Source organism: Amblyomma maculatum, chromosome 4, assembly GCF_055883805.1.
Source record: "Amblyomma maculatum isolate TAMU_Amacu chromosome 4, ASM5588380v1, whole genome shotgun sequence".
NCBI lineage: Eukaryota > Metazoa > Arthropoda > Arachnida > Ixodida > Ixodidae > Amblyomma > Amblyomma maculatum.
Window position 1 is genome coordinate 188114939 of NC_139347.1, and position 13698 is coordinate 188128636.

A 13698-nucleotide genomic window follows, 5' to 3' on the forward strand; every position below is an offset into this window, starting at 1 on the left:
AACAACCCTGTCATGACGCAGTGGCTAAAACACCGGATTCGCACCCGACGGCCGGCTACTGCGTTTGCATACGAAGGCGAAACGGAGAGGCGTCCCTGGATAGTGTGACGTCAGTGTATGTTAAAGAGCCCCAGGTGGGACTACCAAGGAGTTCTTTACCTCCCTCTGTATGACACCTCCTCAATTCTTTCTCGAAGTTTATTGCTACTTTTGCAAGAATTACCCAGCCCCTATTCTGCGCGCTAAGGTCCTCTATTTAAGCGACTTTAACCGCCACCGCTAGCTCTTCACGTACAATCTTCTCCCAAAGCAAGCAGTCGCTCCGTTGAGGTACACATGCGTAGCCCTAGTGCTCTCTTTATGCATTTGCGTGTGAGGGAGTCTATCCTGTCCTTATCCGCCGCTTCGATCCAAATATGGCGTCGCGTAGCTAATTCTGCTAACCACATACGCTTGTACTAGTTTTAAGAGGATTCTCTTTTTCAGTCGTCTGTCGTTGACAGCTATGCGTCTAATAGGCCCCAGAGTCTGTATCGCGTGATGCTCGAGCTTCTTTGACCTTTCCATTGCACATTTTTGCTGACATACAAGAAATTGTACAATAGCAGTGGACACCGTTGCCGAATGCGTGTAGAGGGCGGGTTTATCCTGCTCCCCAGCAGGGGGGAGCTCTCTAGCGCGCGTAGCGAGCGGACGCATGGAACATCGGCTCCGGCGATTTTCGACCGTAGCGGTGGAATAACGCGTCATATCCCAAAACTATTGGACCTTGAAGAGCCATCAAGTCATCCGGAACGCAAGGAGACCACTCTCAACGCGGTGGACGGAGTTTTCGAAGCACTTTTGCTCCTATCCGTTGTGGAGCCGTGGCTCAGCCGGCGTCCCACGGCGGGAAGACCGCTCCTGGCGAACATGGCAAACGCCAACCAGCAACGCGGCTACGACCCGGAAGGCATGACATGGACAACCTTGCCACAGACCAGCCGAGAGCAAGCCTGCAGTGAAAATGTGATCCGGGCTTTTGAAAAACGAGCCCAGAAACTCCAAGCCAGCGCGCAAAGGAAGGCCACGTCAGCACACCGAGGCCGCCACGTGCAACCCGACCCAGAACCCGGTGAGCGCGCAACCGGAAGCCCAACGCAAGTCAGAGCTGCATGGAAGCCCAAGTTTCTGTGCAGATTCAGACCAGACGACGTGGTGCTAATCATCAAACCACTAACGGCCACAAACTTGAAGAACTTGCAACACGGCGAGTTGGGCCTAGCTCTACGACAGCGAGTCGGGGAGGCCGAGGCAGAAAATTTTTTCTTCACAGTGTCCCCGGACCAAAACCTGATCATTGTGGGCACGTCAAGCATACATGCGGCAGACAGACTGGTCGGCGACTTTGCAATCCGAACGCAAGGGCAAGACCTCTATCTGCGTGGACACGTAAAGCAAAGTGAGGACAACGTAGTACACGGAGTCATCACTGTGGCCAATCTGGAGACCACCGAATCCCTGCGAGGGAAGGTGAGAAGCTTTCGCGGAGAGAACAAAATCCTGGAGATCCGAAAGTTCGGCACTTCGAACAAAGCAAGGGTCACCTTCGAAGGGAAGTACAAGCCCAGAGCTGTGCTGTATAACGCGGAAGTTATACCGGTAGCCACTTACCGTCGCACCATACCAGCGTGTAACCTGTGTGGCACGGTGGGACATAGGGCAGACGCCTGCCCGACACCGAGGCAAGAAAATTGCGGACTCTGCGGAACGCAAGCTCCGTTTGTGGAGGGGGTGCGGGCCCCTCACGAGTGTAATCCAAAATGTGCGGTATGTGGCGGCGAACACGCCACGAACTCTAAAGACTGCACTGCGAAATTCCGAAGGAACGAGCAGCAACAATCCAGTAACAAGAACAAGAAAAAGAAGAAAAACAAGAAAGAGACAAGAAGGAGCGAGAATCTCCCTCCCCCTTCGACTAACATGGAACCAAATTCTAAACAAAACAATCAAGAGAGGAACTGGGCCAGCATGGTCAAGAACGGGAAGCAGCCGGTGAGTGGGGTCGCCCCTCCTCCTCCCATTACTACCTCTCCACCTACACCAAATTTGGTAGAAATTGAATTAAGAAAACAGATAGCAGCCCTAAAAGCTCAAATAGAGCTACTAACCAGCAAACTAGAAACTGCACTAGCTAAATCTCAGCCGCCTCAGCAAGAGGAGGCGATGGAAAGCGACGCAGAGCCTAGCATGGAAAACAAACTAGAAGCTATGATGAGGAAGATAAAAGAATCCATTCCCTCCATAGTATCACGACAGATAGCGAAAGCGATGACGAGTCGCAAGTATGCTAACACAAGGAGACCCACGAATCCCGTAACTCACAAGATGCGTAGGGTGATCAGTGAGGGTGAGAAGCTGCAGCAGCTCCCCCTCCAGAATAACAATCTTCAGGCACAACATGGCGGGACGAACTAAGGAGAGCCCTATAATTTTAACACAGTGGAATAGCCGAGGCTTTAAATCAAAGACTAAAGGTCTATTCACACTTGCGACTAGATGAGGACGCGCGACTACTAGTCGCGCGACCAGAGGAGAGGAGCTCGCCACTACCGGTGTTCACACTTGCGACAGTCGCCTTCTCATTCCGAACGAGTTGGGAGTAGGAGAGCTGCTGGGCGATGACAGCGAACGTCGGTAGCAGCCGCTTGCCAGACGCTTCAGCTTTTTCAGGCGAGCCGGTGCGCATGCCGCACTCTCGTGTTTCCAGGAGAACGCCGACGATGAATAGACGGTGTCAATCACCGTGGTGTCAATACAAAATGTTGCGCCTGCGTGAAAAACCCATTTCTCAAAAGTTCATGGTACCTACCGGATAGTCTGAATATCTTTCCAATCTCCGCCCAGGCCATATATTCCTTCTCTCTGCCTTTGAATTCCGGGTGCCGTTTGTTGAAAAGGAAGGGGTATCTTTAATTGCATTGAGAAGGTGCTCGATCGAGTACTCCGGGACCTCGCTGATTGGTGAAATGGTTTGCGACTAGTAGTCGCGCAACTGGAAATTCGAGCAGTGCCCGATCGGCCCACGGCAGTCGCTTTTCGACCGATGCGACCATTTGCGACTGTCGCTTTTCGACCAAAACGGTCGCGCGACCGCTGCTAGTCGCAAGTGTGAACGGGCCTTAAGAGAGCGGACCTTAGGATGCACCTTTCCACGTACGAGTATACTCCGGCAGTGGTGGCCGTACAGGAGCCAGGCGGGAACGCGAGCCTCACAAACTACAAAACGTTCCAACTCGACCCCCTAACATGCATCTTCGTGCACAAAAATTTCACAGCAAATTTGATAGATATGGAATTACAAGCCAGCTTTTCATACGTGATCGTGACTCTCCTGCCCATAAAAAAAGGATCATCCGCCGCTCCACATCCTGAACGTGTACTGCCCACCTAAAGCAAAAAATGTAACCTTCTCCACACTCCTGAGTAGGGCTGTCAGGGAAGCGGGACGAGATCCGTTACTAGTGTTAGGAGATTTCAATGAGCAGAGCCTCTCATGGGGCTACAATCGAGAGGACATACGAGGACGGAAGCTAGCGGAGGCAGCGTCCACATTAGGCCTAACCCTACACACCGACCCGGCGTACCCCACGCGAATTGGGAACTCGGCGCAGAGGGACACTTGTCCGGACTTAACTTTTTCAAAAAACGCGAGGCGAGTGGAGTGGACGAATACGGAGGAAACATTCGGTAGTGACCACTGTCTGATCAACATAACGATCCGCACTAAACCCCTTACAGACCGACTTATGCAGCATGTCACGAACTTCTTCTTCGACTGTTTGGCGCTCTGATGGGGATACGCGATAAGGCTTCTGGCGGATTGGATCAGCAGTTCCTGTATTGATTCGGTGTTGAGTACGGGAAATGGGAATCCGTGGTGGCGAATCCCGAGAGAAATCGAAAGCCGCAGTATGTTTCGCCAGAACTTCCACTAAACTGTGACGGTCACTTGATTTCAGGGATTTGTTAATCATGGCAAGAAATTTTGTCTCATCTTCTTCTGAGCATGCGGTAGGCTGGGAATTGTCTGTGCTGACCGCGGCCACTGATTTAAAAGTGTCTTCGTCAAAGTGGGCAAGTTTTAGACCACGTGGTAATACAACAGGTTCGTTAGAGCAGTTAGTCGTCCACAAAGAAGAATGGCCATTCATGACTGAGATGATGCAGCGGGGATTCAGAATGCTTTTCTTCGCGCAGTTGAGGGTAAGTGGTTCAACCACAGCGTCGAACGCATCACTGGCACAGCTGGAACTAACAAGTCGTATAAACTCTGCTGACATTGCAGGAATGACTATGTCTTCCGAAACCGAAAGCGTGCTAGGATGGGTCCGCGAATTTTCACGCAAAGCAGATTCAATTCGAGTGCTCACAGAAATGTCTCCATTGCGAAAGTCGAGAGTGGCCCCACATTGCTCCCCAGAAAATCTAGTCCAATAATTACGTCATGCGTTGATCGAGTAAGTACTGCGAATTTAGTTCGGAATGCGTGGCCGGCGATAACAAGATTCACGGAGCAGACTCCAAGTGGGTTAAACGGTTTGCCACCAACACCACATAATGTTGTTGCACTATCCCAAGCAAACATAATTTTACGACCAAGGCAGTTTTTGAGAGCGAGACTTATAATAGAAATAGTTGCACCGGTGTCCAACAACGCCATAGCACGTACACCGTCCACAAACACTTAAATTCGGTTTTTTAACATCGAAATGGGCAGAGGCATGGGTAAGCTAGAATCTTTTGCGACCTCACCTCCATCGGCCGCACTCACTAGTTTCCCGGAGGTGGCGACCGTCGTCGGGAAGAAGGGGATTGTCGTAGGCGCCGAGATGGTGGTGTCAGGCTACGGTCAGAGGCCGGTGATTCGTTTCGGTTCAGCACCATTCTGCGTTCTTGTCGGCTAGCTGTTGATCTGTACTCATTCCGGCCAGGTGTTCTTCTATATGAATCATCATTGTCAGCAGAAAGCCTTGTACGGGAGTTCACCCACTGTCGGCGATACTGCTGGTACGGACGACGGTTGCGGCAAAAGCGGGAAATGTGGCCGATCATTCCACAGGCATAACGCACTGGCGGCTCACGTTCATTCGATGAATAAGGCTCATCGTCGCTTGTATTAAACGTTTCATGCTCTGGATGTGGTCGACGAGGAGGACGAGAGTGCTCGCTGTTGTAGGCGTTGATGTTGAGAGGCTGGATGTTCGCGCGATGAGCAGCAGAGCATCTGGTGTCCGAAGGAGACGTAACAGAGGGAGCATAACAGGTAGAAGATGGGCTGTTTGACGAAGAGGTGCTCCTGTAGACGGGTCTGACGTGGCCCCCAATATCTTGATGCCTCCGAAGCTCTTCGCGGATGATCTGGCGAATTGTATCGGCCAGGCTTGTCGTTTCAGACACATCCACACTAGCGACAGTTGTCACATTAGGCAGCCGACCAAACTTCGGAATGATACGGCGTAGCTTCAAAGATTCAAACGTGCGGCAGTGTCGTGTTACATCAGCGGTGGTATTCAAATCCTCCTTGCAGATGAGAAAGCTGTACACATCTTGCGCTATTCCTTTGAGGAGGTGGCCCACTTTGTCTTCTTCTGTCATTCGATCATCAACTATTCTGCATAGCTTGAGGACTTCTTCTATATAAGTTGTGCACGTCTCCCCCGGTACTTGCGCTCGCTGAGCCAGAGTCTGTTCTGCGCTCTTTTTTCGAGCATCGGCATCGCCGAATCCCGCTCTCACTTCTTCCATGAAGCGATCCCAGGTGGCAAGGGATGCTTCATGATTGTCAAACCATGTTAGTGCAGTTTCGTCAAGAAAGAATACAGCATTCGCCAGCTTGGTATTCGCCAGCTTGGTATTCGCATCCCAGCGGTTGTATTTGCTCACCCGATTGTAGTCGGTGAGCCAGTCATCCACGTCTTCCCCAGGCTTGCCATAAAAGTGTCGGGGTTCACGATAAGGCTGTGGGATGGTCGGTTGTGTTGCTGGCATGGGCGGCGTTTAAACATCTGCTTGCGCCATCTCCGTCCGTAGGGGGGGGGGGGGGGGGTAGCCCAGCATTTCTTCTGCTCCGGCGAAGTAGGAGAGGTTCCGTGGTGATCTTTAGCCCGCAAACTCCACCACACTTGTTATGACGTTTATTTAGACAGATCTTAGGCTGCGCTAGAGAATAGCACACAAGAGCGGGGCAGAACCAGCTTCCTCCTCTTCTGCTTATCCCGCCAAACCTCATCTTCCTTCAATAAGGACCGCGGGAAGCGCGTGACAATATATTTGCAGTATACCAGACCCTAGGTCAGAGCCTGAAACGTCAGTGCGAGCTATCTCTAACAAAAGCCAGGTGTAGGACTACTCTCCTTAAATCTACCCCCCCCCCCCCCCCCCCCCTCCACGTCTGGCTCCTCGCCCGCAGCCATGTATTCATTCTGCAGTGAACCCGAGTCACTGGATCATTTTTCCCACTACTTTCACTGTTTCGCGTCCTTCAGTAAAGTTTTACTTGAAATTCCTTGTAACCAAATAGTCATATCTTTCACTATTTCAAATTTATTTCATTTGAAGCTACTCTGCAGCTAGGCTTTACAGCGGCACGGATCGCTTCCTGCGGTTCATAAATTTGTTAATCCCTCTGAAAGAATTTCCTGCTAGGTGCGCCGATTCTAGTCCCTGACATTTGTGTCACATTGAGTCGAAGTTATTGATTTGTTTTCTCCGCAACGATACAGCTCCCACAGTCTATCAACAACCATCGAATTCCTTCGGCTTCAACGCCTGCGCCTTGCGCGAGAATCCGACTTGTTACAACTGCGGATCGTGCTGTTTTATCAGTGCCGGCGAGAGCAGGCCATACGCTCTTGTACTCGATCTTGGACAGGTTTCCGGGACAAAGGCAATGTTCAGTGGAGTCAAGCTTGCCAACGACTGCCTCGCCCAGGCGCCTTTCCAGCGATTCTCCTGTTTCTGACCGCAGCTTCATACCACCCCCGCGCCGAGAACTATCCCCGTCAACACATCGACGGTCGCCTGCGCCGCAGCCGGTTAACTAATAGGAGCGGCCGACGGAGGTGAGGTCGCAGAACAGTTTATTTATTTCTTTCAAATACTTTCCGGGCCCGAAGGCATTACAGAAAGGTTGGTTGGTTGGTTTGTGGGGTTTAACGTCCCAAAGCAACTCAGGCTATGAGAGACGCCGTAGTGGAGGACTCCGGAAATTTCGACCACCTGGGAGTGGAACACAAAAAAATACAGTGCATAGCTATACAATACTGAAGTTAAATGATGACAGAAAATCCAGATTGTTTTTGAAATTTTCAACATCCGCAATGGCAGCGATGGAGGGAGGAAGGTCGTTCCAGTCAACGTTGAGTTTAGGAATAAAATAATCATAACACATTTTTCTTTTCAAAAAGGGAACACCAATTCTTAATGTATGATCAGAACGGGATGAAATGTATGAAGGGCTCGCAAAGAGTATTATTTAACAGAGGGTTATGATGATACACTCTGTGGAAAATACACAGCCTAAACCTTTACGGCGCGAAGAAAGGTCCGGTAAAGCAAGTTGTTTTTTCATTGAAGTAATGCTAGAGTAACGGTAGTAGTTCGATAAGATGAAGCGTGCCACACCATTTTGAATGGATTCTAATGTGAATATCAGTGTGATTATATTAGGATCCCAAACTGCGGATGCGTATTCTAAATTTGGTCGTACTAATATTTAATAAAGGGTTAGTTTTATTGGCAGAGGCGCGGTAGCGAAATTTTGGCGCAAGTATCCAAGAGTCCTGTTTGCGTTATTGGTGATATGTTCGACGTCTCTATGCCATGATAATTTACGTGAGATATGAACACCTATGTATTTGTAAGAGTTAACAGGTTTAAGGCGAATGTCGTGGAGAATGTAAGTGCGCTTGTTATCAGTGATGCTAATGCGACGTGACACATGCATTGTTTCACATTTATTAACGTTTAGTAGCATGAGCCATCTATCACATCAGTTGTATATGCTCGTGAGATCGTCTTGAAGATAAATAGAATCAGTCTGGTTAGATATTTTGCGATAGATGACTCAGTCGTCTTCGAAAAGCCTGATAGAAGAATGAGAAATGCATTCAGGAAGATCGTTAATGTATATATCAGAAAGAGAAGATGATCCAGTACCGATCCTTGGGGTACACCCGATGTTACTGAAGTGCAAGAGGAGGAGCAGCCGTTAGCAGATACATACTGGGTATGTTTTCATAAGAAGTTTTTAATCCAGTTGAGTACGTTAGGGTCAATGTTAAGCATGCTAAGTTTAAAAATTAGGAGATCATGGGAAACTGTATCGAAAGCTTTCGCAAAGTCCCCCCCAAAGAAACAGTCTACATCAATGTTCAAGTCAATGTGAGCAAATAGGTCGTTAGTAAAATATATGAGTGTGTTTCACATGAAAATGTCTTCCTGAAACCGTGTTGTTCTGCTGAAAAGAAGGAATTAGACTCAAGGAAATTAATCATATGAGAATATATGATATGCTCTAAAGTTTTACATGGTATACTTGTGAGTGATATAGGACGATAGTTATTGGTGGAATGAGCGTTACCTGGTTTAAGTACTGGAACAATCTTGCCAACCCTCCAATCGCTTGGAAGTACCCAGGAATCGAGAGACTGGAAAAGAACATCGAATGCATAATGCAAGAATACGGCTCAGTGATTTTAAGCATTTTAGAGTTGACTGCATCTTCACCTGATGAAGAAATTTACAAGTTTCCAACCAACTTTTGTATGCCTATCCAGTCTATACTGATAGAGTTCATTGATAAAGAAGAAAAATTAGTTACAATATTAGGAACACTTTTGTGGAAAACGGAAGCAAATACATCATTTAAAATGGAGCAATACTGATTCGGAGGAATCGAGACATTTTCAGAACGGGCTAGTTGAATAACCTTGTCTTCTCTGCCCTCAACAGCTTTCCAGAATTTACGCGGATTAGATTGCAGAAGTGATGATAGGGTGTTATCAAAAAAAATCTATTTTGCATCTTTAAAAGCCCTTATAAATTCTGCATGAATGCGATCATATGCTTCCTAACGTTAAGGAAGGTTAGATGCTTTGGCGCGGCGAAAAATACGCTTCTTTTTCTTGCGTAAATGGCGTAGGGTTTTAGTAAACCATGATAAGGTATGATTTGAGACAATCATAATTTTAGGTACGCAGCTATCTATTAGTTCTAGCAGTTTATTTTTGTACAATGACCAGTTTGCTTCAACGGTACGTTCGAAAAAGTTTAGAATGTAGTCGACAATGAATGATTCTAGTTCAGCTGTGATGGACGCAGTGTCGGCGGCACTATACTTACATATGCTTTTAACAACTTTCTTGGGACGGACATATTTCTTAGTGCAGCAGTGAGTGGTCACTCAGTCCTTCTAGGTATGTTGGTGGAGAGACCAAATCGGAAGCTGTTGTAAAAAAGAGGTCTAAAATATTAGGCGAAGTGCTGGTGGTGCGTGTGGATTTATTAAATAGCTGCGTTAGATTAAAATCTGCGCAGGTGTCTAAAAATTACTGCACTCGTAGGATGGTTGCTTAAGGGAGGGAATACCGTTTTGCCACACTATATTTGGGAAATTGAAATCACCTAGTAAGAATAAATGGGATTTTGGGTATCGAACAATTAATTTATTAAGGGCATCACGAAGGTCAGTGCAGAAAGTAGCAGGTGAGGATGGGGACCAATAACACGCGCAATGGATAAGGTCGCCCGTTGGAAATGTAACACGAGTGCAAACTACTTCTAATGGTGAATTGATAGAGATAGCAAAGGGATTGATATCAGATTTCACGGCAGTCAGTACACCTCCGCCTGTTCGGAAATCGCGGTCGTATCTGTAAAAGTTGTATTTTTCTTCGCAATCTAGTATTTCATTATTCTCGATTTTTGCAGAGAGCCAAGTTTCAGTGAGTACAACTATATCAGCCGAGCATGCATCGATATGTGATGATAGTGATGTACGTTTTTTGATGACACTTCGGACATTAGTGAAGAGAATTGATATGCTGTTTGTTTAATTTCGATCTTTCGATAATTATGCTGAGCTTGAATGTGCGGAGGGTAAACCCGGTGGTGCGATGTCTATTTTCGGGGTAATCGCGCTCCTACTTAGTCCAATTTCGCAAACTTCGTCTGTAGCTGCGCAATAGACGTAGCACCTTTTACCTATGATCAGTTTGTTGTGGCGCAAAGAATAGAATTGACCACTAGCCTTGCCAAAATCGTTAAGGGCTTTCCACGATTTACGGGTGGCTTTGTGAAAATCTTCGCCGATAGAAACACCATCTTCTGTAAACTTTGCGTTTTGCGAAAGTATATATTCCCTCATTTTATGGGACGCAAACTTAGAAACAACAGGTCGTGTTTTGCCATTTGCAAAGCTGCCTAACCTATGGGCCCTATGAATTGTGGCTTCAGAGGAATTCAAATCGAGACACTTTGAAAGGAAATGATTGACCTGAGCTTCCGATTGCGCTCACGTTTCGAACGAATTGTCAGATATACCATAAAATATTAAGTTGTCGCTTCTTGACTGCTTTAGCACGAGCTGCGCATGATGATAACATCATGCGCAGCTCGTGCTAAAGGGATTGATTTTCTGCGCGAATGTTGAGCAACGAAATCAGAAGGCGAAACTTCTCGGCGGTGCAATATTCTTTCTGGGTTTGTAGAAGACTCACCTAACCCTAGTGACCCAGTATTTTATGTCACCTGTGACATGTTGTTAACATGCGTGGCTGCAATGTCCGTGGCTGTCCATACCTCCTCTGATCGAGCAGGCACCTACTCTATGTTTATTAAACCCGCCATGAACAACACCGCGAAGAAAAATTTATTAGTCCCTCGTGCCGTCGTCAAGGTCGTAGATGGTTGTGCCCACGTGCGAACCGTGGACATTTCATCAGAACCCGTTTGTTTACCATCCGGCCTCAAGTTGGCTACATTTGACGACTACGAGGTCCTTACTATTCGGTCTGTCTCTCATCCGCATCAACGTGTGGATACTAACTACAGCGTGAACATAACCCGGATTACAGACAAATCTATTTCATCATCCGACCAGCGAGAGTTATGTGAAGTTCTGACAACTTACGCCTCTGTGTTTGACCTTGCTCAAGGAGTCGTTTTTTCTGTGCCGCCGCATTCAAGTATGTCAGGATTAACACTGGTGATGCGCAAAACTGCTGATTATCACCAGCCGAGTGCAGATGAATTAACTAACAGGTCCAAGACATGTTGAAGAAAGGTGTAAAACTGGATCCTGCAGTCCTTGGGTAACTCACACCAGCTCAGTAAAGAAGGTCAATTCATGTAGATTTTTTGTTGACTATTGTCGGTTAAACGTAGTTAAGAAAAAGGATGTTTATCATTTTCCACGTATCGACAATGCCTTAGATTGTCTTCAGTCCGCCTCTTATTAGATCTGCGGTCTGGCTATTGACAGATACCGATGCATCCGTCGGACCGAGAAAAGACAGCCTTCAGACATCTGACGTTCTTTATGAATTTAATGTAATGCCATTTGGACTGTACAATGTACCAGCGATGTACGAACGATTTATAGACACAATTCTGCGTGGCTTAAAACGGGAGATATGATGTGCTTCCTAGATGACGTCATCATCTATGGAAATGTATTTTCGTAGCATAATCAGCAGCTTAGTCTTGAGCTGTTCTGTATTCGAAACGCCGGACTAATTTTGAACGCCAAAAAATGTTACTTCGGTGAGCGGCAGACACTTGTGAACCAGGAGGGTATTCGGCCCGACCCCCCGAAAAATTACTGCAATGCGTGACTTTCTAGAATCTCAAAACGTGAAACATTTAATGAGCTCTCTGCGTCTAAGTTAATATTTCCGTCGTTTCATTCAAGGATTCGCCCAAATTGCTCATCCACTCGCTTCCCTCCTACAAAAAGACGCTCCGTTTGTATGGTCGGCGGAATGTGAGCCATCGTTCCAACAGATGAATTTTCTGCTCACGTCTGGTCCTGTTTTATGTCATTTCGATCCGGCTGCCACCACCAGTGTTTACACAAATGCGAGCGGCGTGGGCATCAGCGCGGTTCTCGTCCAGTTCCAGAACCCTGTTATCGCATACGCAAGCTTCACTTTAACGAAAGCAAGGCGTAACTACACAGTTACATAAATGGAATGTCTCGCCGTCGTCTTTGCTATTTGTACTATTCGTACGGCACCCACTTGAACATAATCACTGACCATCATTCCCTGTATTGGCCTGCGCGACCCCTCCGGCCGCCTAGCTCGTTGGGAACTCCGTCTTCAGGAATATAACTTTTCTGTGTCCTATAACAGTGGTCGCCGCAACGCTGCCGCTACCATTTTTCCAAATTTCCTCTTCCATGTACGGCAGTCGGTGAAGATGATCTAGATGCCTGTGACCGAAACTTTACCAGACCACGTAAAGTACCGGCAAGAGCACTGTCAAAACCGCGTACTTACTCTGTTGTTTGAGAAGGCGCGCAAGACTGCATCTATATTCTTTGTTATTTGAGATGTTTTACTTTTCAAAAGGAACTACTCAACTAATGGTTCGCGTCTGCTGCTTGTCCCCGGCTCCTCTTCGCGGCGCCGTCCTACATGCAATGCATGACGACATCACTTCAGGTCATCTTGGCTTTGTCCGCACTCTAGCGAGGGTCCAACAAAGTTTTTATTGGTAAAGCTTTTAAACAACAACGAAGCGCTATGTAGATAGTCGTGTACCTTGCCAACGTCTGAAGCGAAGCACCACGCCACCGGTTGGCCTTCTTCAACCTGTCAAGCCCTCTACATCGCCTTATGAAAAAAAAATCGGAATTAATTTGATTAGTCGTTTTCCGAAGTCGTCTGACGGCCATTGATTATCGTAGCTATTGTTTATTTGACCCGGTATACAGAGACGTCTGCACTCGTTTCTGTCAAAGCAGCAGACGTGTCGAACTTTTTAATACACTAAAGCCTTCTTCGCCGCTGTACGCCCGAGGGATCATTAGCGATTCCGGTCGACCGTTCACTGCAGATACTGTGGAAGAACTTTAGCGCCTTTGTGGCTCCGAATACCGTCATCTACTCCCTACTACCCTCATACAAACGGCCTTACCGAGTGCCTAAACCGGACTCTCATCAACATGATGTCCATGTATGTATGGTCAGATCACAAGAACTGGGACGCCTTCGTGCCATTTGTTACCTACAACACAGCTAAACATAAGGTGAAAATTAAAATGAAATGTTGTATTTGCCATCACATACAGATGGGGAGATTGTAGAAACACGCTGTCCTTGGACAGCTTGACGGGTCCACAATTCATTATTTCGGCAGAGTGGCAGCATCACCTATGCATACATACTCTTCATTAAAACACACATATATACTTACATTATGCAAACTTAGTACTCATTAGTAAAAATGTAAACAAAACCAACAGCTGAATTCATTGCCACAAATGCAAAATAAAACAGCATGGCTATACAATACTACATCGAAACCAAATACATCTACCGGAGGCCTTTGTAGGATGCCGTGCAGAGATCAAAACAGACCGAGTTATAATAATTTAAATGTGTTGGTATTGTGTACTTAAGGCACTGTTTTCCGTAATTTGAAGCTGACGTC